The sequence below is a fragment of the Lissotriton helveticus genome, chromosome 5_1 (assembly GCF_964261635.1).
Source record: "Lissotriton helveticus chromosome 5_1, aLisHel1.1, whole genome shotgun sequence".
NCBI lineage: Eukaryota > Metazoa > Chordata > Amphibia > Caudata > Salamandridae > Lissotriton > Lissotriton helveticus.
Window position 1 is genome coordinate 1674568568 of NC_136065.1, and position 27152 is coordinate 1674595719.

Below are 27152 nucleotides of genomic sequence, written 5' to 3' on the forward strand. Positions count from 1 at the left end.
TCAGCCTCTTTTAAATCAGGCGAAGAAAGAAGATGTAGTAGTTTCCAGAAATTTCTAAGTAGAGGACAAACGAAGAAGTCAACCGGACGGTCTCTTGGTGATGAAACATCCAAAGTAAATTAGGTGGAAGGATTACCTGAAAGAAAGGAGACAATGAAAATTGTATCCTAAAAGGGGTAATCATAAATAAACAAATCCTGAAAAAGAATTGAATAGTCATAAACAACATTTTAGTATAAGCATAAATACATCATATCATATTTAAGTCATACTTAGAATATAAATTATATATCCACACCCAAACAGGGAAGGGATGGGTGGGATAATGTGAGCCTCCGTGTCTTTAATGAAATCTAGATTCTCTAGGCATGTTAATAGGAGAATCGCAATTTCATTACAAGAACGGAGGCTACATTATGCATGTTGGTAGCCTTGTAAAACTACATTAGACATGTGATCAATAGGTTTACAATAATGTCTTGCAAAGGTATTAGCGTTAGACCAGTCGGCAGCTTTAAGGATATCGTCCAGCTTACCTCCGGACCAAAGGGACTTACTTGCCATGGCACCTCTAACGGAATGGGCCTGAAATTTGGATATATCAATACCAGCTAGGGACATAGCAGATTTAACCCATCTGGCAATCGAGGTGGAAGAGACAGCCTTATGAGGTTTAATAAAGGAAATGAGAAGCTGATTCTCATTGAGAGGACGAAGGTTAGACATTGTCCTATCATAAGCTCTCATACATTCAACAACACAAAGTTTTGGAGAAGGATCAAAACGGGGATAAAAAATTGAATCAGACATGGTCTTAGTTCTTCTAAAGATTTCAAATTTAACTCCAAATAAGTTATAAGATCTATTAGAGATCTCTAGAGCCTTAACATCTGAAACTCTACGGCAGGAGATGAGGCAAAGAAGAGTTGCGAGTTTAAAAGAAAGAAGTTTTCTGTTCAAAAGAGGATTATCCGGCCAGGAAGTGAAGAGATCTAGAATTAAATTTACATCCCAGAGAGAGTCATATTTTGGTCTTGGGGGTCTTTTTATGCGAATGCTCTTCATCACCCTACAAACGATAACATTTTTACCAATAGACTTGCCGTTAATAAGGACATGACCAGCAGAGATCGCCGATCTATAACAGTTTATTGATCTATAACTCAATCCTTTGTCGAAGAGTTCAGCGAGGAAATTCACTATATCAACAATAGGTGCTTGAGTGGGATCCAAGTCTCTCTCCAAGCACCAACGAAACCAGCATTTCCAGATATTGTTGTATCTGTAGTGAGTTCCTGGTGCCCATGACTCTCTGAGGAGAGTAGAAGCTGATGACGAAAGTCCTGAGACTTCGTTAGATCTCCTGACACTCTCCAGGCAAGAAGGTTCAAACTCCCTGATAGGGTCATTAGATGAGGATCCCCGTTTACGTCCGTAAGGAGATCTTTCAGGGAAGGAATGAGAAATGGAACTTCGAAGGTCAGTTCCAGAACAGTGGGGAACCACGCCTGTGATGGCCAGAAAGGAGTTACTAGGGCTAGGGAACATCTGTCCTGCCTCACCTTCTGCAGGACTCTCTGGATCATTGCGAATGGGGGAAAAGCATAAGCATTGATCCCTGACCAGGGTTGGAGAAATGCGTTCACTGCTTGTGCGCCGGGATCCGGCATCCAGCTGAAGTAACGCTCTATTTGAGAGGTGAGACGGCTCGCGAATAGGTCTATCTCGAATGGACCCCAATAGGAATTTAGTGAGTCGAAGACAGCGACGTTCAGTTTCCAATCGCTGTAGTCTGAAAGGAATCTGGAATTCCAATCGGCAGAAATGTTCGACTTCCCTGGGTAGTATTCCGCTCTGAGAGCAATGTTGTGTTCTAAACAGAACATCCAAAGTTTCCTTGCTAGGTTCGAGAGGTCGGCAGACTTGGTACCTCCCAAGCGATTGATGTAGGCCGCTGCTGAAACATTGTCCATTTTCAGGACAACCGATCTCCCTTGAATTGAGTGCTTGAAACTCATAAGGGCGTATAGACCGGCAGTAAGTTCTAGGAAATTGATGTGGTGAGATGACTCCTCCTGAGACCAGATACCACCCGTGTTCTGGTCTAGGAAACAAGCACCCCAACCATGAAGGGAAGCGTCTGATTCCAGGACAAAATCCGGTTCTGAACCGAAAATTGCTTTCCCATTCCAAGCTTCTAGGTTCTCTAACCACCAGTTCAGTTCTACTTTGGCCTCTAAATCTAAGGTGATTCGGTCTTCGTACCAGAGACCGGATCTCAACGCCCTTCCTTTTATCCTTTGCAGGGCCCGGTAATTCAGGGGGCCTGGGAAAATCGCTTGGATGGAGGATGATAAGAGACCTAGAAGTCTCGCCAGTTCCCTTAAAGGGATGTCCTCCTGCCTTAGGACATGACGAATCTCTTTCTTGATCTTCGAGATCTTTGAAGGAGGTAAAAGGAGGAGACACTTGGAAGTGTTTAGAGTGAAACCCAAAAACTCTAGAGATTTCGAGGGGGTTAGAATAGACTTCTCTTTGTTGACGATGAAGCCTAGACTCTCTAACAGATTCATAGTCGTTTCCAGGTCTATAAGAATTTGGGGTAAATCTTGAGACAAAATCAAAATGTCGTCGAGGTAAATGATAAGTCGAATTCCTCGTTCTCTTAGGAAAGAGGCTACTGCTCTCATTACCTTGGTAAAGCACCAAGGGGCGGAGGAAAGTCCGAAGGGGAGAGCCTTGAACTGATAAAGATGATTTTTCCAGAGAAACTGTAGGTAAGGTTGATGTATTTCCGCCATCGGGATAGTGAAGTAGGCATCCTTCAAGTCTAGTTTTACTAACCAGTCTTCTTTTTGAAGGAGGTCTCTTAGGAGATGTATTCCTTCCATTTTGAAGTGCCTGTAGACCAGAAATTTGTTGAGACCCTTCAAATTTATAACTGGTCTCCAACCTTTTCCTTTTTTCTCTACAAGGAACAAAGAGCTTACGAAGGTTAAAGAATCTAAGGGGACTTCTATTATAGCTCCTTTCTCCAGCATAGAGTGGATCTCTTCCTCGACTATTTTCTCTTTTTCTAAAGAAATAGGAATATCTCTTGGTAGAGAGGTTTGAATAGGAGTTTGAGTGAAGTCTATCATAAAGCCTGTTACTGTGGAGAGGACCCAAGGGTCTTGAGTTATTTCTTCCCATTTTTTTGAAAAAAGGCTGAGTCTCCCTCCCACCTTCGGAGGGATAGATGGGGAAGGTGAAAGCTGGAGACTTACTTGGAGGGTTTGACGCGAAGGAAGCTCGTGATCTTGCACCTCTGGTTCTGTTTCCTCTTCCACGGTAGAAGCCGTTGTTATAATTATTTTGTTGTCCACCTCTTCCATAAGGACGTGATCTCTGATAGGGCCTCTGGTTGAATCGGCCGGAAGAAAGGCCCCTTCTTCCGGCCCTCCCGAAAACATTATTACTGAACACTTGTTTGATATTCTTTTGTGCCTTGTCGAGTGCAGTAAAGGTCGAGACGTATTTCCCTAGAGATCTTATAAGCTCTTCGCCAAAGAGCAGGCCTTTTGGGTTTGAGGATGGCTCCTTGTCGGCCATGTCTGTAAGTTTAGGATCTAGTTTAAAGAGGATTAGTCTACGTCTCTCGGCGTTAATGCTGGAATTGGCATTACCAAGGAGAATGAGGGCTCTTTGACTCCAACCCCTTATAAGGTCTGTATCAAGTTGGGTGCCTTTGAGGTAACACTCCTCGGCGGAGTCCAGAATCCTGCTTAGTGGGCCAAGTACATCCAGCAGGCGATCTTGGCATCCTTTAAAGGCTTTCCCAAGACCCTTTCTGGGGTCGCGCCCAAGTCTAAAGAGGTATTTAATTAGCTCAGGATCCATATTAGGGGCATAACATGCCTTTTCGTCAATTGAGGGTCTAGAGCATTCGGCTCTTAGGATATTTCTTGTCCCTCTTTCGAGAGGGAAACGGATCCATTTTTTTATAAATTTAGATACGTGTTCCTGTGGAGACCATAGAGTGGAACGGGGATGCTTTAGATTTAAGGGGGAGAACATCTCTTCTCCCAAGGGATTTAGGATAGAATCTTTAGATGTAGAGGGGAGTTCGTCCTCCTCATCAAAAATTCCAACATCCCCGTCATCTAAGTCCAGGGCGTATTCGTCTTAATCCATAACATCGTCATCATCGGAGCCATCTCGGTAGTATTGAGCACTTTCGGATAGTGAGCCGCTAAGGGCGTCCAAGGTATTTGGGCCGCAAGGGGCACCCGAAGGAAGTGAGTCATAGAAGACATCTCTATTATTTGAGGTGTAAGGACCTCCCAAGGATTTTGTGGTGCTAAGACCACCAACAGTATCAGAGGTGCTAGGACCTCCCGTGCTCACCTGCATTCCAGTAGAAATGTTATTATTTTTCTTTGTGCGTTTTGCTCCCGCTTTTGGACCAGCAAACGTATCAGCTAGTTCTTCTTGGGAAAGAAGAGGTCTTTTATAGGGGGCAAGATTAGCGAAGGTCTCCCTTAAACAGGACTTCATTTCTTTTTGGATCATGGATCGAAAATCCTCCCTATTAAAGGAAGGAGTTGTAGCATTATTGCCCTCTGAGTCTGAGTCAGAAGCATTATCCATCTTAATTTAGGTAATAAACCCCCTTTTTTTTTTTTTTTTTTAAGCAAAATGCTATATGGGAATAAGGAAGATTTTTTGTTTTTTTTTGTTTTGTTTTCTTGTAAAAAACGATATAAGGGCGCAGGAATAAGGGTATAGGGGTCTTTAAAACCTCTGTTTGTGAGGCTTTGCGCTTAAAATTGTCTAAATATGACGGTGAAGTCTCGGTGCCGAGGTGTCTTGAAACAGCTGATAATCAACTGTCAGACGGCAGAGGAAAGTCCCTAGGCGAGACACTCACGAAGCGTGAGACTCGCCGAGGTACTTTCCTCTAATGCGCGTTATGGTGCTGCTTTCGGCAGATGAGGGATTGTCGGAGGGAAAGGGGCTCCGCCGAAACGAGGCGGAAGGCGGCTGCATGCGGCGCTTCATTTGAGGTGAGCGGCCCAGCGCCCTAGTCTGCAGGCGTGTATCGGACGGGCGCCCCAGCGCCCCAGGTTACACGCGTATGTCGGGCCAGCGCCCCAGGTTACACGCGCATGCCGGGCCTACCGCTCCAGGTTACACGCGCCTTCCAAGAAGATTTAAAATGTGCTAAAAACAACTTCCCTTCAGCGAGTGAGTAGAAACGATTGCGGGCTCGCGAGGGGGAAAGGGGGTAACTCGGTAAATCGTTAAATAAAGTATAAAATATCAGATCAGATCCTTCTTGAGAGAGGGGAGAGATAAGGGAGGGGTGGGATCTCCATAAATTGCAGATCCGGGGAGGAGGGAGGGTAGGAAGTGGGGTAAGGCCACAAAAGGGTAATATGAAATGAATCTAACAGCAATATGAGAATACAACGGCAATATGAGGTGAGGATTAACCCACCTATAAATTAAATCTCTGGTTCATTTCATGTGTAAAGGGATCAGGGTATTAGTAAATAAAGGCATATTGTATATGAAGAATGCGTTCAAGAAACAGTTTTCAAGATTGAGAAATGAAAGAAGGCTTTTTAACCACCTGATTGATAGGACAGAACAATATATGTGAAGTGTGTGAAGTATCTAGTCAACAGGGTCCCTGCTAGGAGGAAAACCTCACAAAGGGTTGGTAATCTTGTGATTCTTGATTGAAGCTGAAAAATACTGGAGAAATCAGTAAGCCACCAAACTCCTCCTGAAATCAGGAAGAACAAAAGATTCAGTCTGAATAGAATCCGAAAGGAAAAGTATCCAACCTTCTAAAAGCAAAAATCGGTGACAAAAACCGTAGCAACGGGCGAAGACCTTACCGGAAAATCAGTGAACAAATTGTGTTGCAATGTTTCTTCCTCTAATGAATCCTCCTTTATATAAGGTTCAAACAGGAACTGATATCACAGAAAAAGTCCTTGCTACATATTGGATTGAGAACTACGATATCCTGCAATGGACAGACTACCATCTTGGAAAGGGCCATTTATGAGGTTTGTTGCTGCCTCTTACGGGGAACTCATGGCATTTGTTTGATAGTAAAGATTGTCTAAGTGTGACATCAGGGGTGTGACTTCAGGTGGAGTGTTAGCTCCCTAATAAATGTAATATCTAGTAATTAGATACAGGTGCTTTTAGTCAGGTATGATGAAGTGTATGTCGGATTTCACCTGGGCTTTGTACATACACACAGAGACAAAAACACACAAAAATGCATTTTTTTTCTCGTCTCTGTTTTGAAGGTCTTAAAACGTATTGCTTATATAGCAAAATATTGTGTTTAAAATATTCCTAACAATCCCTGGTCCTCTCCTTCTCTCCTGTCACTAACCCCCGCCCCCCATGCCCTGCTTCTCATATAATATATTGTAATATGATGTCCCAGCATGATGTTGGGAAATCTGAAGCTCAAACCCCCAATCACTCTGACTAAGCTATCCCAAGCCAGCGTGGGACATCCTGCATCGAACACTAAATTCTAAAGTCCCGGCCCTGCCCTTTGCGCTTCACACTCCATGTGACTCACCAGGAGCTTGGAAGTACTGGAACAACCCAGGCAGCATGGACACCCAGCCACAGTGTGAACATGGCATCTGACAAGGTTTTGGTGGAGAACTCTTGTGTTCTAATAGGCTCTTGGTACCACCCTATCTCCAAATCTCAATATGGTGGATATAACACAGTGGGGTAAATAAAACTTGAGGAGGGCCCCCCTGCAAAGTATATGGAGGGGGGCCCCCGCACTCCTGACCCAGTCAGGAGTTCTCAGCACAGAGGCCCGCTGCCCATGCACTGTGCCATCACCCGCACTGCGGGGGCTATTGTTACGCCACTGATATAACAAAGAAGCAGGTCTAGGAGACAGATGGCAGAATAAATATATTTTGTTTCATATGTTTAAGTGAACAAATTACTTACCTTCGGTAACTGTATCTGTAAGAGACATATGTTAGTTATAGATTAAGTGCCTTAGTATAACCCCCAGGCGTCAGACTGGATCTGGAGAATTGTTTCTTAGCAGCACCCCTGCGCATCAGTGGGTGGCGTTCGTCAACTCTGCATGCGACGTCGGCATCGTGGTCTCTTGGATGATGTTGCGGTGTCTACTTAGACGCAGCCCTTGCGCGCTGATGTCAGTTCTGACATGACTTTCCATGCCAGAAGCGCAGAGCCATGAAAGACACTGATCACTGGTGCACAATCACAAGGGAGTCTCTATCCCTAGAAGCCAGTTTGCCGAGCGGGGAGGATGGGTGGGGCGGCAAGGAATCTATAACTAACATATATCTCTTACAGATTTATCGCTACTAAAGGTAAGTAACTTGTTCATCTGAAAGAGACAGTTAGTTATAGATTCCTTACCTTAGAATAGATACCCCAGCAATACTAACCCCGGAGGAGGGTCTGCGAACCAAGTTCACACCAGAAAGTCCTGGAGGACTGAACAGGCAAAATAGCCGTCCCTCCGGTCTGAGCTGTACAGGCAGTATTGTCTGGTTGAACGTGTGCAAGGATGCCCACGTAGCTACCTGACAGATGTCAAGGATTGGGACTCCATGTGCCAATGCAGCAGTTGCTGCTGTAGCTCTAGTGGAATAAGCACATAGCCACACTGGAGGTTCCTTTTTCACTAAAACATAGCAGATCTTTATGCAAAGGACAACTGTAATAAAGATGAATCTTCAAAGTAAAGATAAAATGTAGTATTTATTTATAAGGTCATATTTACTCAGCATCAACGAACCAGCCCTCAGTCTTCTAAGTCCAGAAAGTCAAATGCCTCTAACACATTCTATGTTGCATAACATCACATTTTGTGATGTCATTGGTTCTAAGAAGAAAGTTCTGAAACAACCACTAGGCAAATACAACACATCCCCCTTACTAATAAAAAAAAATAAACAAAATACAACCTAATAATTGAAACAAGCAAGAGTAAGCATAATGATCAATTTAAATCATAGTCTTTAAATTTCACTGACATGTTCCTAAATCTACTAACTGGTATACTATCTTGTACAATTTTTCTTTTATCACAATTTGGGTGCTTCATGCATTTCACTAACCTCGACATACTCCATATGCTCCCTGTATCAACTTTTACAACATTCTTCTTTATGGATACAATGGTAAATGGACCAATAAAGGAACTCATACCTTTTTTTTGTATGTTTCGGATTCTTTATCAAAACTTTATCTCCAACATTCCATGTTTTTTGTTTTTACATGCATCCTGGAATCATATCCTTCTTTGTACTTACGTTGATACTCAGATATCCTGGAACGTCCCTCTTCTTGAGATAATTTTGAACCAGAACACTCAGGCAACCAACTGGGATTAAGTTTTGAAACAGCCTTTCTACCCATCAATGCTTCAAATGGAGATCTTAAAGTAATAGCATTGGGTGTAGTGCGGTGTGCCCACCATGTGTATCTTAAGATACTGCTAAAGGAGAACTTCGATTTAATAGCATGCTGTGCACAATCTTTAACAATCCTGTTCATCCTTTCAGTGAAGCCATTGGTTTGTGGTGAGTACAATGCAGTCTTTTGATGGATGATGTTATTGTCCTTAAGAAAATCACTCATCTCATGTGATGCAAATTGTACACCATTGTCTGACACCAAGAACTTGGGAACCCCTTCTGAAGCAAAAACATCCTTGAGAAAATCTAAAACAATCCTAGTATTTACAGAAGCAACACACTTGGTAACAACCCACTTTGACGTATAATGAACCAAAAGGATTACAAAGCGTTCATAAGAAGGTAGTAAATCAAAGGGGCCCATGATATCTAATCCAAGTTTAGACCAAACCAAATCAGGTACATCAACTGGAGATAATGGTGCATTATTAATATTGCGAGATTAATCACTCTCAGCACAAGTCACACACTCTCTCACCACATCCTCAATCACACGATCCATTCCAGGCCACCAATATCTTTCTCTCACCGAGGTTTGGTGAGGCTCCGACCAAGATGGCCTTCATGAACAGTGTTAACAATCATGTTTCTAAATTTAACTGGTGGAATCACTCTCTCACCTCTCATGAGGTTTCCAAACGTAAATGAAAGTTCATCCCTCACAGTCCAATACACTTTGAGATCTTGCTCAAGAACCTTGTACTCAGGCCAACCCTGATTGATCCACATTCTCAGTTTTGCCAGTTCTTCATCCTTGTCCACAGCATCTGACCACTCATCTTTGGACAAGGCAGGTTCAGTCATCCATAATACACTAGACTCACTTATTCCATAAACACCCTCCACCTCACACACTGTTGCTTTCACTTCAATAGGCAAACGAGAGAGACAGTCAGCAGACTTAATGTTCGAACCTGATATGTACTGTACTCTAAAATTATATTCTTGTAAACCTTCATTCCAACGTTTTATCCTTGGTGTGATATGTTCACTGTGTCTACACGAAAAGATCTGTACCAAAGGAGGATGGTCTGATCTTACAAGAAAGGGAATCCCCCAAAGATAAAACCTAAAATGGTGTATGGCCCATAACACGCCCAAAGCTTCCCTATCCACACATGAATAATTTCTCTCTGCATCTCTGAGTGCTCTTGACGCAAAAGCTACTGTTTTCTCCTCACCGTCGACCATCTGAGAAAGTACTGCGCCCAAACCTTCAAGGCTAGCATCAGTGGTCAAGATGGTTTTCTTGTTGACATCAAAATGTCCTAAAGTAGACATTTTACCAATTTCATTCTTTATAGTATCAAAAGCCACCTGACAATCTTTCTTCAATAAAGTTCTAATGGGTTCAGTCACACTAGCAAATCCACGAACAAACTTAGAATAGAACTCTGCAAGTCGCAAGAATGACCTTACTTGATCTTTGTCAGTAGGCCTGGGGGCATCTCTTACACTCTGCGCAAGTTCCGACTTTGGCTGTATCCCTTCACCAGAAATTATGTGTCCCAGATACAACACAGTTTCCACACCAATGCGACATTTTTATTTTTTCACAGTCAGTCCATTGACTCTTAACTTTTCTAAAACTTCTTGCACGGTATCACTATTCTTCTTCTCATTTTCCCCATAGATCAGAATGTCGTCCTGAAAGAACATTATGTTTCTACCACCCTCCAGCACCTTCTTCATGACCCTCTGGAAGCATGCTGCTGCTGATGCCAGTTCAAATGGCATTCTTAAAAAACAAGATGCTCCCAGAGGTGTAACGAAAGAAGTAAGGTGCCTCGAATCCTTGTGCAGGGGAATCTGGTGGTACGCAGACGACAAGTCCAATACACTAAACACACAGGCGCCTTTGAGAATGCTGAGCGACTCTGAAATATTAGGCAGCGGTTGCCGGTCAACCCACATCCACTCGTTCAAACTCCTCAAATCCACACACATTCTGACATTGGTCCCACCATCCTTTGGGGCCAAAACAATTAGGACCAACCATTATGATGCTTCTATTTCCTTAATAATTCCTAGCTTCAATAGCCTATCCAACTCATTTTTCAGCGGTTCCATCATCATGTTGGGTACCTTTCTGACCTTATGCACGCATGGTACTGCATTCTTCTTCAGAATTATGCGGTGCTCAAAACCTTTCAGACAACCAAGATTATCAGTGAACACTTTAGGGAATTTTTTAAAGTACAAGTCTTGCTGATCACCCGGTGTGTTGACTAACATTACTTGATCTTTGGGGTCCTTAGCACAAGGATTTAAAATTATTCCCAGGTCGCGTTGATGTCTCCATCCCAATAAATGATCACCTCTTTCCGCTACATACATTTTACCAACAGTCTTCCTGTCTTTAAACTGGATAAAACCCTCAAATTATCCCAACACCTTTATCTTTGCACCCCGTAGCTAACTGGATTTATGTCAGGAGGATTTAAAGTAGTGCTATCCAAACCTACTATCTCATCCCATTGTTTATTACCAATCATAGTAAATGGAGACCCTGAGTCAGCAAGAACTACGAAATCAAAATCATTGACAAGCACATCACACTCAGGCATTGACAATTTATCTGTGTCTATGCCACTGTTACCATCACTTATGCTGTTAATCACAGTTCGTACAACTTCTGCATTCTTACCAACATTCTGTGTTGACTTGCACACACGAGCATAGTGACCCTTTACTCCACATTTCATGCATATTGATTCTCTTGCATAACACTGAGGGTTATTTGAAAAATGAGAAAAACTTCCACATCTAAAACATTTTGGTTTGGGCGTATCTTTAAGATTCTTCTCACTGACACTGCTTCCAGAGGGAGAACTTTAACTCAATCAGGTTTTGCAAAAGGAGGTTTAGATGGCCGCGTGTGAGGATCTTTATCTGATTTGTTTTTTACCTTTTTTTACAGGAGAGATTTTAGCTACACTTTCCTCATAACTCTCACTTTCAGTGAGTGCATGCACACTACTTGAAGACTCTTTCTTATCTTCATGATTTCTTTTCATTTCTTTAACCCAGGAAGAAGTATTCTCCATTCCCTCTACTATAGCAACTGCCTCAACTAAACTAGGATACTTGGATAGACGCTTTTCGTGAACCCGGGTGCTATTAGTGCATTGCACTAACTGATCTCTTACCAATGAGTCAGAAAGATCTCCAAAATCACATATTGTCGCCAGTGTTTTGAGAGATCCAACATAACTTTTTACTGGCTCATTCAGTCCTTGAGTTCTAGTGAAAAATGTATGCCTTTCCAAAACTATAATAATGCGAGGGCCAAAATACCTCTCTAACATTAACATGGACATCTCATAAACATCACTAGGCTCACCTTCACCACTACCCACAGTTATAAGGTCCATACTATCGTAAACATTCCGCCCTTCCACCCCTAGGTTATATAAAAGTATAGCTTGTTTCCTAAAAGCTGAAAACTTTTCACCTCCAATGGCTAAAATGTATGAATCAAATACATTTCTCCACCTCTTCCAGGGAAGAATTGGTTCACCCTTTTCTGAAATAAAGGCTGGGGGTTGTGACATGCTGTGACATGCTGGTGGAAGAGGCCATGACAAGCTTGAGATTAGACTACAAAATATTGATTAAAAAAAAATAAGTCAAAATAAAGAATGTAGTCACCGTTCTCACCTTCTAAGAATAAATAAAGTCTTTGTAGAAAGTCTTACAGGGACATGCATCATCATATAAAATTGCGATTCCTTATTTGCGATTTTTAAGGAATTGCAAATAAGGAATCGCAAAACTCGATGCAACATAAAAATTGCGATAAAATAAAGAATCGCTAAAAATCGCAGAAAAAATTGCGATTTCAGGTTTTGCGATTTCGCAATTACGATTTAGCAATTAGCGAAATCGCAATTTCCGGAGTCGCACATTGATGCAGCTTGATGACATCAGAACCAGGAAGTGAGCACTCCAAGCCTCATTTTCAGTGCAGAGGCTCAGGGAGAGGAGTGAGCTGGCTCTGGGAGCAGAACAGGAGTGGGACAGAGAGAGATTGCAAACACCTTGCAACCAACTGAAAATGGAAGCTGCACAAACAGCAGAGGACAGCCAAACAGGCAGGAAAAGAGAATTGAATTTTTCAGAGAAAGAAATTGAAACACTCATTGAGGGAGTAGTCCACAGCCATGAGAAGCTGTTTGGCAAAGCTTCATTAAAAGTACCAGAGCAGGAGAAACGTAAAATATGGATCCAGATCCAGAACAGAGTAAATGCCATTGGGGCGACACACCGCACCACTGAAGAGCTGAAAAAGCGATGGTCCGATCTGCGCAGTCGGGCTAAGGTGCTCATTGCAGACCGGCTGAAGGAGGCAAGGAAGACAGGAGGGGGAACACCAACAGACACTGGGAACACTCCCATGGAGGACTTGGTGGAATCCACAAGCCTGAAGCTGTTGTTGGTGTGACACAGCTAGACACCTCAGGAACTGCACACACATCTGAAGGTAAGATGAATGCATGTTGACATTGTCCCAATTACTAAAGCCACAACCTGAGCTCAGCACAGCATAAGTGCACACTGTAAAGCATCTACTACACAATGTTTTCAGAAAGGGAAGTGCATTATGGGAGATGTAGGCAGGTCAAGCAGTTACAATGACAAACACACACATATGCAAAATAACGACTACAAATAGTGTAGCAGATGTTCAACTTAATGACAAATTTAATACATTGATAACTGTGACATGACCTCACAAGCATAAATTAATGCTGTTTTGCACTGTTTAACCTCACAGATGCAGAACGTGTAGAGGCTGGGGATAGTGAGGTTCTGGAAATACAGCACTCAAGCGCATCTGAACATGAGGACACACCAGCTCTGCCAACTAAACAGTCAAGTGCACCAAATTCACGCAGGGCACCTGTCCTAACACTGGTTCCCATGGTGTCAGATGATGAGGGCAATGCAATACCTGAGGGCAGCCATCGCCAAAGTACTACCATCACAACTCCACCAGCACAGGTCAGCAGAGGCAATCTCAGAGTTGGGCGTAGAAGACGTAGAGCACGCAGAACACAGCAGGCGGAGCAGACAAATGAGGTCTGGGGTGGCCTGGAGGGACAGATGCTTCGTACACATCGCCTGCAGAGCAAGAACACACGATTAGTGAAGATGGAAATTGCAAAGATGGCAGACAACATAGCAGTACTGTCCAGTAGTGTGCAGCAACTGACCGGGGTCATGCAGGAGGGACGTGCATCTCATAATAGACAACATCGGCAACTTATGCAGCACCTCAAAATGTATGTTAAGTCGAACAATAGGCTGGCCACTACAACTGCACTGCTGGCACATACGTCCGTGACCAAGCAAACACAAATGTGCCATTGGAGTGGAGATGTAGCCAAGGCACTGGACCAGGTGAATAATGCTGTGGAGATGATGAATGCATCCACTAGTGCAGGCAGCATGTCTGCACAGGAAGAGGGTAGTGAGTATGCCTCAAGCATGGGCAGTACAATAATGCCAGTTGCCACTGCAGTGAGACGCAACACACACAGCAGTACCCCCTCCACTCCCAACGTGACGGATGAAGATGCTGGCACTGACAGGCGTCTGGGTGTTCGTGGGAGAAAGCGCTAGGCTCCCATGTACACTGATTTACAAAGATGGTGACGTAACCATTGTTGCAATGTGACCTTATGACTGACTTTCAAGTATTTGTTACTTTTCATCCATACATGTTTATTACCAAGACTCATGTGCCACTGGTCACATTGAAAGTGTGCTTCAACACCCTGGTCATTATTTCCTTACATAAAGCTTACTTTGCTTGCAAAATACTGTTTTTGTGTCATCTTTACTCACCTTAGAAATAATTTTGTGTGATCTCCAGTCTTCTCCTGCGCCCTTCTGCTGCGCCTGATCCTTGTAGGGCACAGTGGTGTTGCACTTGCTGGTTACCATCCTCCGAGTCGCTGTCAGACAGCTCCATTTCCATTCCTCCCTTTGTCACAATGTTGTGCAGCATGGCACATGCTGTAACTATCTTGCAGCATTGTTCAGGGTTGTATTTCAGTGCTCCACTGGTCTTATGGAGGCATCTGAATCGGCTCTTCAGCAGCCCAAATGTGCGCTCTACGACGTTCCTGGTTGATATATGTGCTGCATTGTACCTCTCTTGGTTGGCAGTTGTAGGATTGAGGTAAGGTGTCATGAGGTAATTCCGCAAGGCGTATGCGCTGTCACCTACATGTGTGGAAGCAAAGGGGGTCAGTGGTTGTTTCACATTGACATACGTACAATGAATGTGACAATGTATTGCACATATTTACCTAGCAGATGTCCCTCTCCAAATTCTCCCCTTGTAAGACGGGTGTGAATGCCACTTTGCCTGAATATATATGAATCATGTGCACTGCCGGGAAATTGCGCCACAATGTCAGTTATCATGTTTTTGGCATAACAGACAACCTGAATATTGAGGGAATGATAACATTTCCTATTCCTATATAAATATTCCTGTGCTGCAGGGGGACATATTGCCACATGTGTGCAATCAATACAACCCAAAACATGTGGGAAACCTGCAATCTGGTAAAACTCCTGCTTAGTCTTGGCAATGTCATGGGCTGTGGTAGGGAAATTGATATATGAGCCTATCCGGACCTTCATGGCATCGAGGAATGCTTTGAATATTCTTGAAATTGTGCTTTGCAACACACCTCCAGCTACTGCGATTACTCCCTGAAAACTGCCTGACGCCAGTAGGTGTAGGCAACATAAGACCTTTACATGTGTTGGGATGGCATTGGTCCTACAGGTCTGTCATTGCAGGATGGGGTCCAATTCATTGATGAGATCATGGATCATTGCTGCATTCAGCCTATACTTATCTTATATCTCGTCCTCATGCTGTCCTAGCAAAGTTATGCGGACTCTGAAGATGCGCTCATTGATTCGCCTCCGTCTCTGTCCAGCAGCCCTGCCATTGTGACTTATGGTAGCTCATTATGGGTGTGTTTAAATCAGTTTGAGTTGATTTGCAGCTGTATGAAATTTTCAATCATGATTACCACCTGGTTGTGTTCCTTCTTATTTTGCGATTGCAATTTTGCTATTTGCAATTTTTTATGCATTTAATTTGCAATTCTTTATTTGCGATTCGCTATTTGGGAGGCGCAAATAAAAAATCGCAAATGTTTTCTCAGAATTATTTTGCGATTCTTAATTTTTAAGAAAAATTACAGTTTTTCGCAAAAAAAACAACGTTGATGCATTGCTACACAGTATTTTGCGATCGCAAATGCCATTTGTTTGCGATTCGCAAAATTTGCGAGTTCTTAAATGCTTGATGAATGTGCCTGTTAGTCCGAAAGTTGGTTAGAATAATATAAAGTGAAGTTCCAAGTTTGTAGTCTGTAAATATCTTGACTAAAGTCAACAACAAAAAACAGAAGTAATTTTTGTTTATAGTCCAAAAGCACTGTAATCTGAATGTAGCGCTCCACTTGTAATTGCTAGTGATTCAGAATTGTTATCCAAAGTTAAATACTCACAAAAAGAAATAACCCGATATAATTAAAAGAAGATGCAGCTTGCCAAGAGTCAAGTTTTGAATTTGTCGCTGAAACTTACACATACATCAGGAGAACGAAGAAGAAGTTTGCGGCTCCCCCATAAATCTCCGCAGAGGAAGAAAGATAAATAAGGAAATGGCCTACACGCAAGGTCACGCTGCGTGACCCTGCGTCATGACAAGCTCCGTGATGATGTTTATCCAGGAGCTGGCAAGGACCGTTCAGAGGAGTTCAATGGTGACGTCGCTCTACAGCCTGAACAAGATCACGAGTCAAGATCGTTAAGGCAAGTCAAATAATGAGCTTTTGAAAGATGCTTTTTTAACGCTGAATAGACAACTGTGGAAGTACGTAAATAATGGACTCCCTCTCCGTTATTTTAAGTAACTTCTTTATTACAACCCGGAGCGCCGGGAAACACTGCTCTGCGAGCTGCGGTCGGCGCCTAACTAACACGATCGCCTTCCGCTTCCGCAAGTCCCCTTCCGGTTCCGGCCTGAGAACAAGTACACCGTCACCACATATCTCCCCCCTTTATGCAACATTTAAATTTATACACCTTACTTTTAGTCCATCTCAAAGTCCTTGTACTTCTCCGGCATCCTCACACTTCTCCCAGCTCTCGTCGTTCTCATACCTTCATCTTGTGCTCTTCTTTGTCCTTCTGACCTCCGTCCCTCGGTCCTTGCTTTCACTCTGATCTCTTCATTTCCTTTATTTCCACAGTCCTCACCTTCCTCTTCCTTAGGTCCTCGGACCTCCTCGTTCTCCTTTCCCATTCCACCTTCCACTTGCTGTCTGCCTTCTTCTACTTGCTCATATATCTGTCCATCACATCCATCCTCACTCGTCTCCGCATTTTCCTTCCTTCCTTCTTTGTCTGTTCCCCAATTCAATATCTTGCTACACTTAGCCATCCTGTCCTGCGACCACACTTTACCATCGCTGAGCAGTGCAGATCTGGCATACGGTTCAAGTACTTGTAGGGGTGGGGTGAACTTACTTTCCCCCTTTCTTTTTAGCGTGGGTATTTTCACTCTCCCCAATCGCCTCTGTCTAACGTCACTCCTTGGACACCATTCCGTTTGTTGAAATGTTCGGTGTATGTTTCCTGCGCTCTTTCCAGGTTTCTCTTGACCACCGCTGGGTACCACTTGCTCTGTACAACCATCTGCCTCCACACCGCATTGTCATTTGTGAAGGGTTCTCTTCCTCGTAGCACTTTGAATGGGCTGTAACCGGTGCTACCCGGTGTGATCCTGTAGGCTCATAGCATTTTGGGTAACTCCTTCTCCCAGTCCAATCCATCACTTATGGCCGCCTGAATGGAGCCCATAATCACCCTATTGAAACGTTCAACTTGTCCATTCCCGGAGGGATGATATATGGGCGTGTGTTTGACTTCTATGCCATTTCTTGACACAAACGCTTCCCATTTCACAGATGTAAATTGCGGTCCATTGTCACAAATGATCACTTTAGGAATTCCTTCCTTGAGAAACGCATTCCTTAAGAAGGATATCACGGCCTCCGTGTCCATAGTTTCCTTCACGTCAATCTCCGGCCACTTGGAGTACTTGTCAATCAATACCACCACATATTTTTGTAGTCCTTCCGTGTCTAGAATGGGTCCCATGATGTCGACGGACACCATCTCCCATGGTCCTTCTGGTATGGGGAATCGTCCCAATGGAGGTCTCATTACACTCTGGGATTTGTCTGCCTTGGCGCACGACTCGCATTGTCTTACATACCTCTCCACCTGGGAGTCAATGGCTGGCCACCAGTACATCTGCCTCGCCAGGGCTTTGGTCTTGGTGATACCTTGGTGTCCTTCATGCAATAATGCTTCTTCACACTCTTGGGCACTTATTACACCTTCCATGTCCTGAATGGTGGCCACCACATAACCATCCCAGTTCGGGGTCTCTTGTCCGTCGGCCCGTTCCTTTGCTGCTGCCCGACTCAGGAAGTCAGCCACCTTGTTTTGTGGCCCTGGAATGTGCTCCACATCATACACAAAATCCAAAAGTCTCAGTGTCATTTTGGCAATTCTGGGGGTGGCGTGAGCATGGCCGCATGAAATCAATACTTTTACTAGAGGTTTGTGATCAGTCCTCACTAGGAATTTTGCGCCCCACAGATACTGCCGGAATCTCTCCATTCCCCACACTACTGCCAGCATCTCTTTTTCAAGGACGCTGAACTTTTCTTCATTCAGCGCCAAGGACCTTGACGCGAAGCTGATGGTAGACATCTCACCCCTTTCCGACTTCTGCATCAGCACTGCTCCCAGACTTTTTTCACTTGCGTCGGTGGTGAGGATGGAGATCGCATCGGGATCAAACCCTGTCAACGGTATCGTTGTGCTGAGTTCCTGCTTCAACTTGGAGAATTCTTCCTGTTCTTCCTCCTTCCATTGGAACCCATTCTTTTCCTTGAGTAGTTGGCGCATGCAGTGTGTTTTTGTGGCAAAGTTGGGAATAAATTTGCTATATTACTCTGCCATCCCCAGGAACGATCTGACATCCTCCTTCTTCTCTGGGGGTGGCGCGTCCAAGATGGCTTGCACGTTGGCCCTGTTTGGCTCTATTCCTCTCTCACTCACCTCATGTCCGAGATACGTCACTGACTGCACCCAGAGTTTGCACTTTGACCACTCCGCCGTCAATCCGTTTGTCTGTAATGTGCGCAGTACCTGATGCAGCTTCTCATTGTGGTCCTGTTTGGACGCTCCCATGATCAGGATGTCGTCCTGGAAGAACTGGACACCGTCTAATTTCCTGAAGAGCCTATGCATGAGGTTTTGGAACACGGCAGCTGCCGATGCCAACCCAAATGGCATTCTGACGAATTTGTAGCAACCGAAGGGGGTGATGAAAGATGTGAGGTGGCTGCAAGAGGGATGAAGCTTCACTTGGTGGTAGGCTGAGGATAAGTCCAATGTGGAGAACCACTTAATGCCTTTCGTTCGTGCTAACATCTCGTTGATGCGGGGCAGAGGGAATTTGTCGACTAAGATGTTTTTGTTCAATTCCCTAAGATCGATGCATAGCCTCACCTTCCCGTTCGGCTTCTGGGCCACCACCAAGGGCGAGAGCCACTCCGAGCTCTCTATGGCTTGTATCGCTCCGCTTTTCTCCAATCGGTCCAGTTCCGCTTGGACCGCCTCCCGACATCTGAGCGGGATGTTCCTTACTTTGTGCACCACGGGTGTCGCTCCCTCCTTCAACTTGATGAGGTGTTGGTATTTGGCCAGTTCTCCTATCTGTCCCTCAAATACCTTGGGGTACTCCCTGCGCCATGCTTCGGTGTCGTCTTTTTGATCCATGTCCATCAGCAGAATCTTCTCCACTCCTCCAGGATTGAGTTGTATTCCTAACGCTCCCTGGTCTTTCCAACTGAGCACAGATGGTCCTTTCTCAGCCACGTACAGCTTGCATATGGCATGTCGACCCCTGAACTCGAACAACAAAGGGCAGTATCCCAACATGGGTATCCTCTGTCCCGTGTACGTGACTGGTCGTAGATCCATTGGACGTAGTTCCTCCTTCACCTTCGTCACAAATTCTCTGTCCCATACTTGTCTTTGCATTATGGTGATGGGTGCTCCGTTGTCCGCTATCATTTCTATAGGCACTCCTCCTATATGCATGTCCAGCTTTGGTTTTTCCGATTCTGCACCTCCTACATCCAATATTTGGGCGTCGATGTATAGAAACTCTTGCTGGTCTTCCTCATCAGTTCAGCTCGCCTCTTCTTCATGTGTTTCCTGGTCCACATATCTGACCGTTGTTCCCCTGGGCTTGCGATGGCACACCTTCTCATAGTGTCCGAAAGTACTGCAGTATGTGCATTTCGCCCTGAACGCCGTACATACCTTGTTGTTTCCCAAGTGCGCTGTGCTCCCACAACGGTAACAACTTGGCTTACCCCCTCTGCCTGCTTTCTGGCCTGTACCTCCAGTCGGTTGTGGGCCTCTCTTATTGTCTTGACTCTTCGTCGTGTCTCTCTGCTTGGTCTTCTCTCCTCTATAGTTCGTCATGATCCTGCAAACAGTCTGTGCGCCCACCGTGTCCTTTCTAGCCGCTTGCGCACACCTTTTTGACATTTCCGCTTTCTTCACCAAAGCCCAAACTTCCTTCAGTAATGCATCGCCATTCACCCACAACTTCTCTTGGACGTGCGTGCTCGTCGTGTGCATAATGATTTGATCACGGATGAGCTCATCATGGAGGGGACCAAATTTGCATGTGAGGGCCAATTTCTGGAGCGCCGCCACATATTCATCCACCGTCTCACTTCCTGCCTGCTTCCTGTGATAGAAACTGTGTCTGTCAATGGCCACGCACACCACGGGCCTGTAGTGCGCATCCAGGTCTGAAATAGCGTGGCTGAAAACATCGTCATCATCATCGTCTCTTTGCCCCTTCACAATGGTGTCGAACACCCTGATGCCTTCGGGCCCAAATTGTGTAGTAGTATTTTCAACCGCCGCTTACTTGTGTATGCTGCTCCGCCTTCCTCTTTGAGCGCCTCCAAATAGTTCTGGAAATATCTTTTCCAGTCCTCCCAGGGCATCGCAGGCTCTCCTCTGGAAGGCAGAAAAGGCACCATCTGCGTGAGGGATGTGGATTGCGCCGCCATTTTCCTGACCAAGGCGGGATTTGCCGGTGCTGTGGTGTCACGGTTGGGAGGGCTGCCCGGGGCTTGCCTTGTGTCCACGTCCGCCCCTCTATCTCCGCTGGTGGTTGTGCTGCCAGACACTGCGGCTGTGCTTTGCAGGGGATGTTGCCCTGCTCCACTGTCTACCTCCAACCGTCCACTCTGGACCAATTTCTCCGCCAGCTTGCTCTGGGTGCTGTGCCACGTGTTAGCGTGCCCCTGCCCGCTAACCTGCAATTAGATTGTCCACCTTGCACCCCACATGTCCAACCACGGCTGGCGCCGGATTCTCGGCGCTCTGAAGCTAAATGGGCAGGTCGTGCGTCGAACTGGAAGTCTGGCCACGTTATTGCCCACAATCTTTCGTTTACATGGGGCAAGACGCGCATGTGCGTAGTGGCATGCCTTTGTCTTGGATAAAGGTGTCAAGTTCCTGCTGTTTTATGTTTTTCACTTTATTGTTCCTACTTGTTTCGTTTTTATTTTTTCCGTTTCGGCCGTTTTCCGACGGTCTCTGCCGTCTGCAGGCACTGCTGGGCTGAGCGCTTGCACCGCAGTCCCACTGCCGCGCTCCGGGTGATTGGGCGTCCCATGAAGAAGCGGGAACGTCCGTCGCGTGCTGTTCGGTGACCCGGCGGGCTGCACTTCACAATAACAGCAGCCGTGCATCAGCACACCTCGTCGCCATTGTGGAAGTACGTAAATAATGGACTCCCTCTCCGTTATTTTAAGTAACTTCTTTATTACAACCCGGAGCGCCGGGAAACACTGCTCTGCGAGCTGCGGTCGGCGCCTAACTAACACGGTCGCCTTCCGCTTCCGCAATTCCCCTTCCGGTTCCGGCCTGAGAACAACTAGACCGTCACCACAACAACTGCTCCTAATAAAACATGACAGTGTAAAATGAAATACCTCTAGGTAGAAGTGTCGACCTTCCGAAATATTTCTTGAGACAAATACCAGTTTTACGAGCTTCCGTTGTTTTTTAGCGATCTTGCCAGATATCTTGCCGCCAGTTACTGCACAGAAATGATCAAGTTCAAGGTACAAAGCAATTCCAGTTGATCGAATTTGAACTCCCAAAAGTAGAATTGAAATCAGCTCGAATAAAAAATAAATGATGAAAAAAATTAATGTCAGGTCCAGTAAATCCAGTAAATCCAGAGTTTAAAGGTCAAAACTTCGTGAATAGTCCATGGCAGGGGAATTGATGCTGAGAAACCTTGTCCCCAATCAAGCAGGGTCCCTCGTCGCCAGTGTAATAAAGATGAATCTTCAAAGTAAAGATAAAATGTAGTATTTATTTATATGGTCATATTTACTCAGCATCAACGAACCAGACCTCAGTCTTCTAAGTCCAGAAAGTCAAATGCCTCTAACACATTCTATGTTGCATAACATCACATTTTGTGATGTCATTGGTTCTAAGAAGAAAGTTCTGAAACAACCACTTGGCAAATACAACAACAACCAATCAAGAGATGGTACCCTTTTGAACGGCCCGACCTTTCTTCGCACCTACATAGCCAACGAAGAGTTGATCATTCACCCAGAATTCCTTTGTGCGGTCAAAGTAGAAGGATAGCACATGTTTAGGGTCCAGATGGTGGAGTATATCCTCCTCCTTATAATGGTTCAGAGGTGGGAAAAGTGTCCAATGTAAAAAGGTGAAACCACTTTAGGAAGGAACGAAGGCCTCGCCCTAAGCACCGCTTTGTCCGGATGCACAGAGAAGAAAGGGGGCTTAGAAGCTAGAGCTTGAAGATCACTCACTCTGCAAGCAGAGGTGATAACAACAAAGACAGCAGTCTTCAGAGTGAGGAGCCTGAGAGAACAGTTGGGAAGAGGCTCAAAGGAAGAACACATAAGATAAGTTTAAACAAGGTTCAAGGCCCACTAGGGCATTATGAAGGGAGAAGGAGGAAATAGATGAATAATGTCATTAAAGAATCTCTTTACTATATCAGGCCTGAAAAGGCATGGATGATCTGGTAGCCGAAGGAAAGCCGAAATAGCTGCCAGGTAGCCTTTAAGAGTGCCCAGAGCAGAGCCCTGATGGGCTAAAGAAAGAAGATACAGAAGGATCTGTGAAAGGGGGGCACAGAGGGGATCCACAACTTTTGTTGCGCACCATACCACAGACTTGCTCCATTGACAGGCGTATACAGTTTTCGTGGAGGGACACTTGGCTGCCAAGATGACATTACAGTCTTCGGGTGGACGGTCAATAGCTGTGAATGGTCGCCACTCAATCTCCATGAAAGGAGGTGGAGAACGGACAGGTTATGGTGAAGAACAATCCCCTGCTGCTGCGACAGAAGATCCTGCCGGAGGGGCAGTCAGATCAGAGGATCGATGTCCATCCTCAGGAGCTTGGGTACCATACATTTGTGCCTAGTCCAGAGCCACCAGAACAACTTGGGCACAGTCATACTTGATCTTCTTCAGCACTCGGGCATACGGGAGACCGCATCTCCACTCGCGACGAAAAGTGTCGCTGAGCTAGTGCCACCTTGGTAATTCACACTTATTCACATTCACATTCACATTAAGAACTGCTGATATTGTGCATTCTCTTCGGTGGTGAACAGACCTAATCAAAGCTCTCCCCATTGTTGAAAGAGACCTTGCACCACCTTCGAATGAAGACGCCATTTGTGATCTACCAGGCACAGACGGCTAGTTCGTCCACCCTGGCATTCAGAGAACCAGCCAGGTGATGAACCACCAGAGCTATGCCCTGATGTTGCAGTCATGTCCAGAGGGGAAGAGCCTCCTGGCACTGGGTCCACGACCCCACCCGCCCTGTTTGTTGCAGTACCACGTGGAGGTGGGTTTGTTGGTGAATACTTGCACCAGTTTCCCTTTGAGAAAGGGAAGGAATGCTTTCAGAGCCAGGCAGATTGCCTGGAGTTCAAGCAGGTTCATATGGAACCCAGACTTCGCAGGAGACTAGCCAACGCTGATCTCTGCCTCTACCAGATGGCTGCCCCATCCCAGGAGTGATGCATCTGTCACCACTGGTAGATCTGGCTGGGGAAGGGAGAGGGACCTGCCTCTGACCCAAGCCTGGTTCTTCAGCCACCACTGCAATTGATTTACAGTTCCCTCCGAAATCTGGACATAATCGGAAAGAATCCCCTGATGGTGACCCCACTGGAACTTCAGGTCCCACTGCCAAGCCCGCATATGCCACCTGGCATGATCCACTAGCATGAGGCCCAGAAGCGTCATAGTCATTCTTACCAAAATCCAGGATAGAGGCTGAAACATCAGTGTAATAGCCCGAATATCCCGTATTCGCTGTTCGGGAGGATAGGCCCAAAACTGCAATGCGTCCAGAACAGCTCTAATGTAAGGAAGCATCTGAGAGGGAGCCGGTTGTGAGTTCGACATGTTTATAGTGAAGCCCAGCAAGTGCAAGAGGTCTGCCGTAGTCTGGAGGTGAGAGACGACAGCCTAGGGCGAGGACGCCTTCAACAACCAGTCATCGAGATAAGGGAAGACTGGGACCCCTGATCTCTGCAGATGAGCTGCGGCCACCACCATCACTTTCGGGAACACTCGAGGGGCACTGGTAAGGCCAATGGGGAGCATGGTAAACTGAAAATGCTTTTGGCCAACCGTGAACCAAAGGAAATGTCTGTGGGCCAGCAGGATGGGAATATGGAAATAGGCGTCTTGCAAGTCAAAGGCCACCATCCCGTCTCCAGGGTCGAAAGCAGACAGGACCTGCGCTAAGGTGAGCATTTGGAACTTCTCCTGCTGGAGGAAGCGGTTGAGGGCCCAGAGGTCTAGAATAGGATGCAGGCCTTTGTCCTTTTTGGGCACCAGAAAGTAGCGGGAATAGCAATCACATCCTACTTCTGGCAACAGGGACCCTCTCGATAACTCTCTTGGCCAAGAGAGCTGAGACTTCCTGGCGGAGAAGGGCCAAATGATCCTTCGATGTGCAATCGAAAGACGGTGGCATGGAGGAAGGGGTAGTCTCAAAGGGGAGGGAGTAGCCCCTTTGGACTATTTGCAAATCCCACCCATCCGGCGTGATAGATTGCCACTGGAGGAGGTGATGGCCATTCCTGCTGCCCACTGGCCGTTGGTGGCCCTGAAAGGTCAGACTAGGAAGGCTTGGAGGCTGCTGCAGGGGAAAAGGGGGGACTGGCCAACCCACTGGCTCCCAGACCTGGGAGATCTCTGGGTCCCACGTCCACGGGCATGCAGAGGCTGGGCAGCTTGCGTGGACTGGTGGCTAGACTGGGCTAGACGTGGCTGAGCATCCCTTCTGTAGCCACGAAAGTGACAAAAAGCGGACTGGAGTGGACGGGAAGTTGCAGTGAGGCTCAAAGATCTGGCCGTAGCCTGAGAGTCTTAAAAGCGCTCCAGCACTGAGTCTGCTTTGTCTGCAAGGAGGCGACGGCCATCAAAAGGCATGTCCATCAAAGTAGACTGGACGGCCCCCGAAAAGCCAGATGTCCTCAACCAGGCATAGTGCCTAAGGGCTACCGATGTGGCAATCGTTCTGCCTAGTGAGTTGGCGATATCCAGTCCACATCTGATTGTGAATTTGACTGTCTCTCCCATCCGCCACTGCCTGGGAAAGAAGGGCTTGGGCCTCCCCCGGGCCCAAGAGGCATGAGGTATTCACAGACTGCAGTGCTAAGCTGCAGAAGAAAACATGTGCTTCCCAAGGTGAGCCAGCTTCTTGGATTCCCTATCTGGGGTGGCAGAAGGGAATACGCCCTTGGAGGAAGAGGCTTGGACGACCAATCTCTTGGGGGAAGGGTGTTAGGTGAGGAAAATTTGGTCGCCCGGGGCCGGGCGATGGCGGCGGTCGATCGTCCTTTTCACAGGAGCCCCTGTGCTAGGCTTGGACCAGGTGCCCAGGAGGACGTCATTGAGGGCTTCTATGAAGGGCAGAAGAGGTTCAGAGGAGGATGCCACAGGCTGAAGCACCTCTTGTCAGGTGGTTACTCCTGACTGACACTGAAGGGAGCTCAAGGCCCAAGACCTCAGGCACCCTTCGCACCACCACAGCGCAGGATTCTACCTCTTCTGCAGCCACGGTAGGGGGAGAAAGCATGACAAGGTCTGAAGAAGTGTTCAGACCACTGGTATCACCCAGGTCCTCTCTCCAGGCCGGTTCTTCCAGCTGGTCTACTTAAGGGTCAAGCGACTCCTTCCAGTCCTCATCACCACCTTCTGGGTGGTAGGGAACACCAGGGATGAACAGAGGAACAAAAGCATCCTCCAGCAACAGATCTGACGTCGATGACATTGGTCCAGATCCGGGTTCATCTCAGGGGTGAGGAATGGGACTACGTCAAAGGCACTTGACCCCGACCGGCTCCGCGGGGCCCGAAGACACGCCGCGGTGTTGGGCTGCCCAAAGCCTCGTAGAACTTATGAAGCTTGGCAGGGGACTCTCCAGCTCCTGGATATGGGGGAAGGTGTGGAGTTGTCTCTGAAGGAGGCACTGGAGATGGAGCCTTTGCGCTATGATGCTCCTGGTCCCTCGTCAGGCCAACCGCCCGATGGGGAGAAGGCAAAGAGCGCAGTGCTTCATTGCCTTCTTCTTGTGCTTTGACTTACCCAAAGACTTCGATGATTTGGAGTGCGAAGAGGTGTGTGAGCTCTGCAGGTGGCCTCGAGACCTTCCTCTTGAACGAGACCGGCAACAACACGGAGCCGACCGCCCAGCCTCCAAGAACTTTCAGTACTGCTCCCGCAAAGACTTAGGATTCATGCCCCGGCAGTCGGAGCACGACTTCGGTCACGATAGGCACATGAGGTGCGGGTCCGTCACAGACATCAGCCTGTGACAGGACTCGCAAGGCTCGAAGCCGGTCTGACGGTGGGACATCCCTCGCGCACCAGGTTGACGAAGACTCAGAAAAACAGTTGACAAAATATCGAAAACGTTTAGTCAAAAAGTGACTAAAGGGGTAGCTAGGCTGGTGCGGAAAAAGAAAGAACTGACGTCAGCGCGCAGGGGCGGCATCCAAGTAGACACCGCAACATCATCTCGGCAACCACGACGCCAACAACGGACGCAGAGTCAACTGGCGCCACCTGCTGACGTGCAGGGGTACTGCTAAAAAATAATTTGCCATATTCAGTATGATGCCTAGGGGTAATTCTAAGGTAAGGTAAGGAATCTATAACTAACTGTCTCTTGAAGATAAATAGAACAGGAGACGAAGAAGAAGGGGAAAATATACCCAGGAAAAGAAGAACGAGAAGATTTTAATGGAGAAAAAAGCAGGTAAACAACCAGATAAATAATAAAGAGGAACACTAAGAATAGGAATATAAAAGTTCCTATTTAAAAGAGGAAGCACTTACCTGCTCTTTTTCGAAGTTGGAAGAACTCCGGCTAGATCGAAGTTGACATCCTTCAGGAGTTGGGAAAAGAGCCCTCTGAATTAAGAAAACC

General features: G+C 46.2%; 1 long non-coding RNA gene across 1 annotated transcript; it reads right to left on the bottom strand.

Moving 5' to 3' along the window:
- On the bottom strand, positions 1–27152 carry LOC144753770 (uncharacterized). The gene is made up of 4 exons (XR_013594520.1): positions 27062–27152; positions 14343–14723; positions 13447–13616; positions 1–136 (listed from the first exon to the last, which is right to left on the bottom strand). It is a non-coding gene; the product is annotated as an uncharacterized LOC144753770 (long non-coding RNA).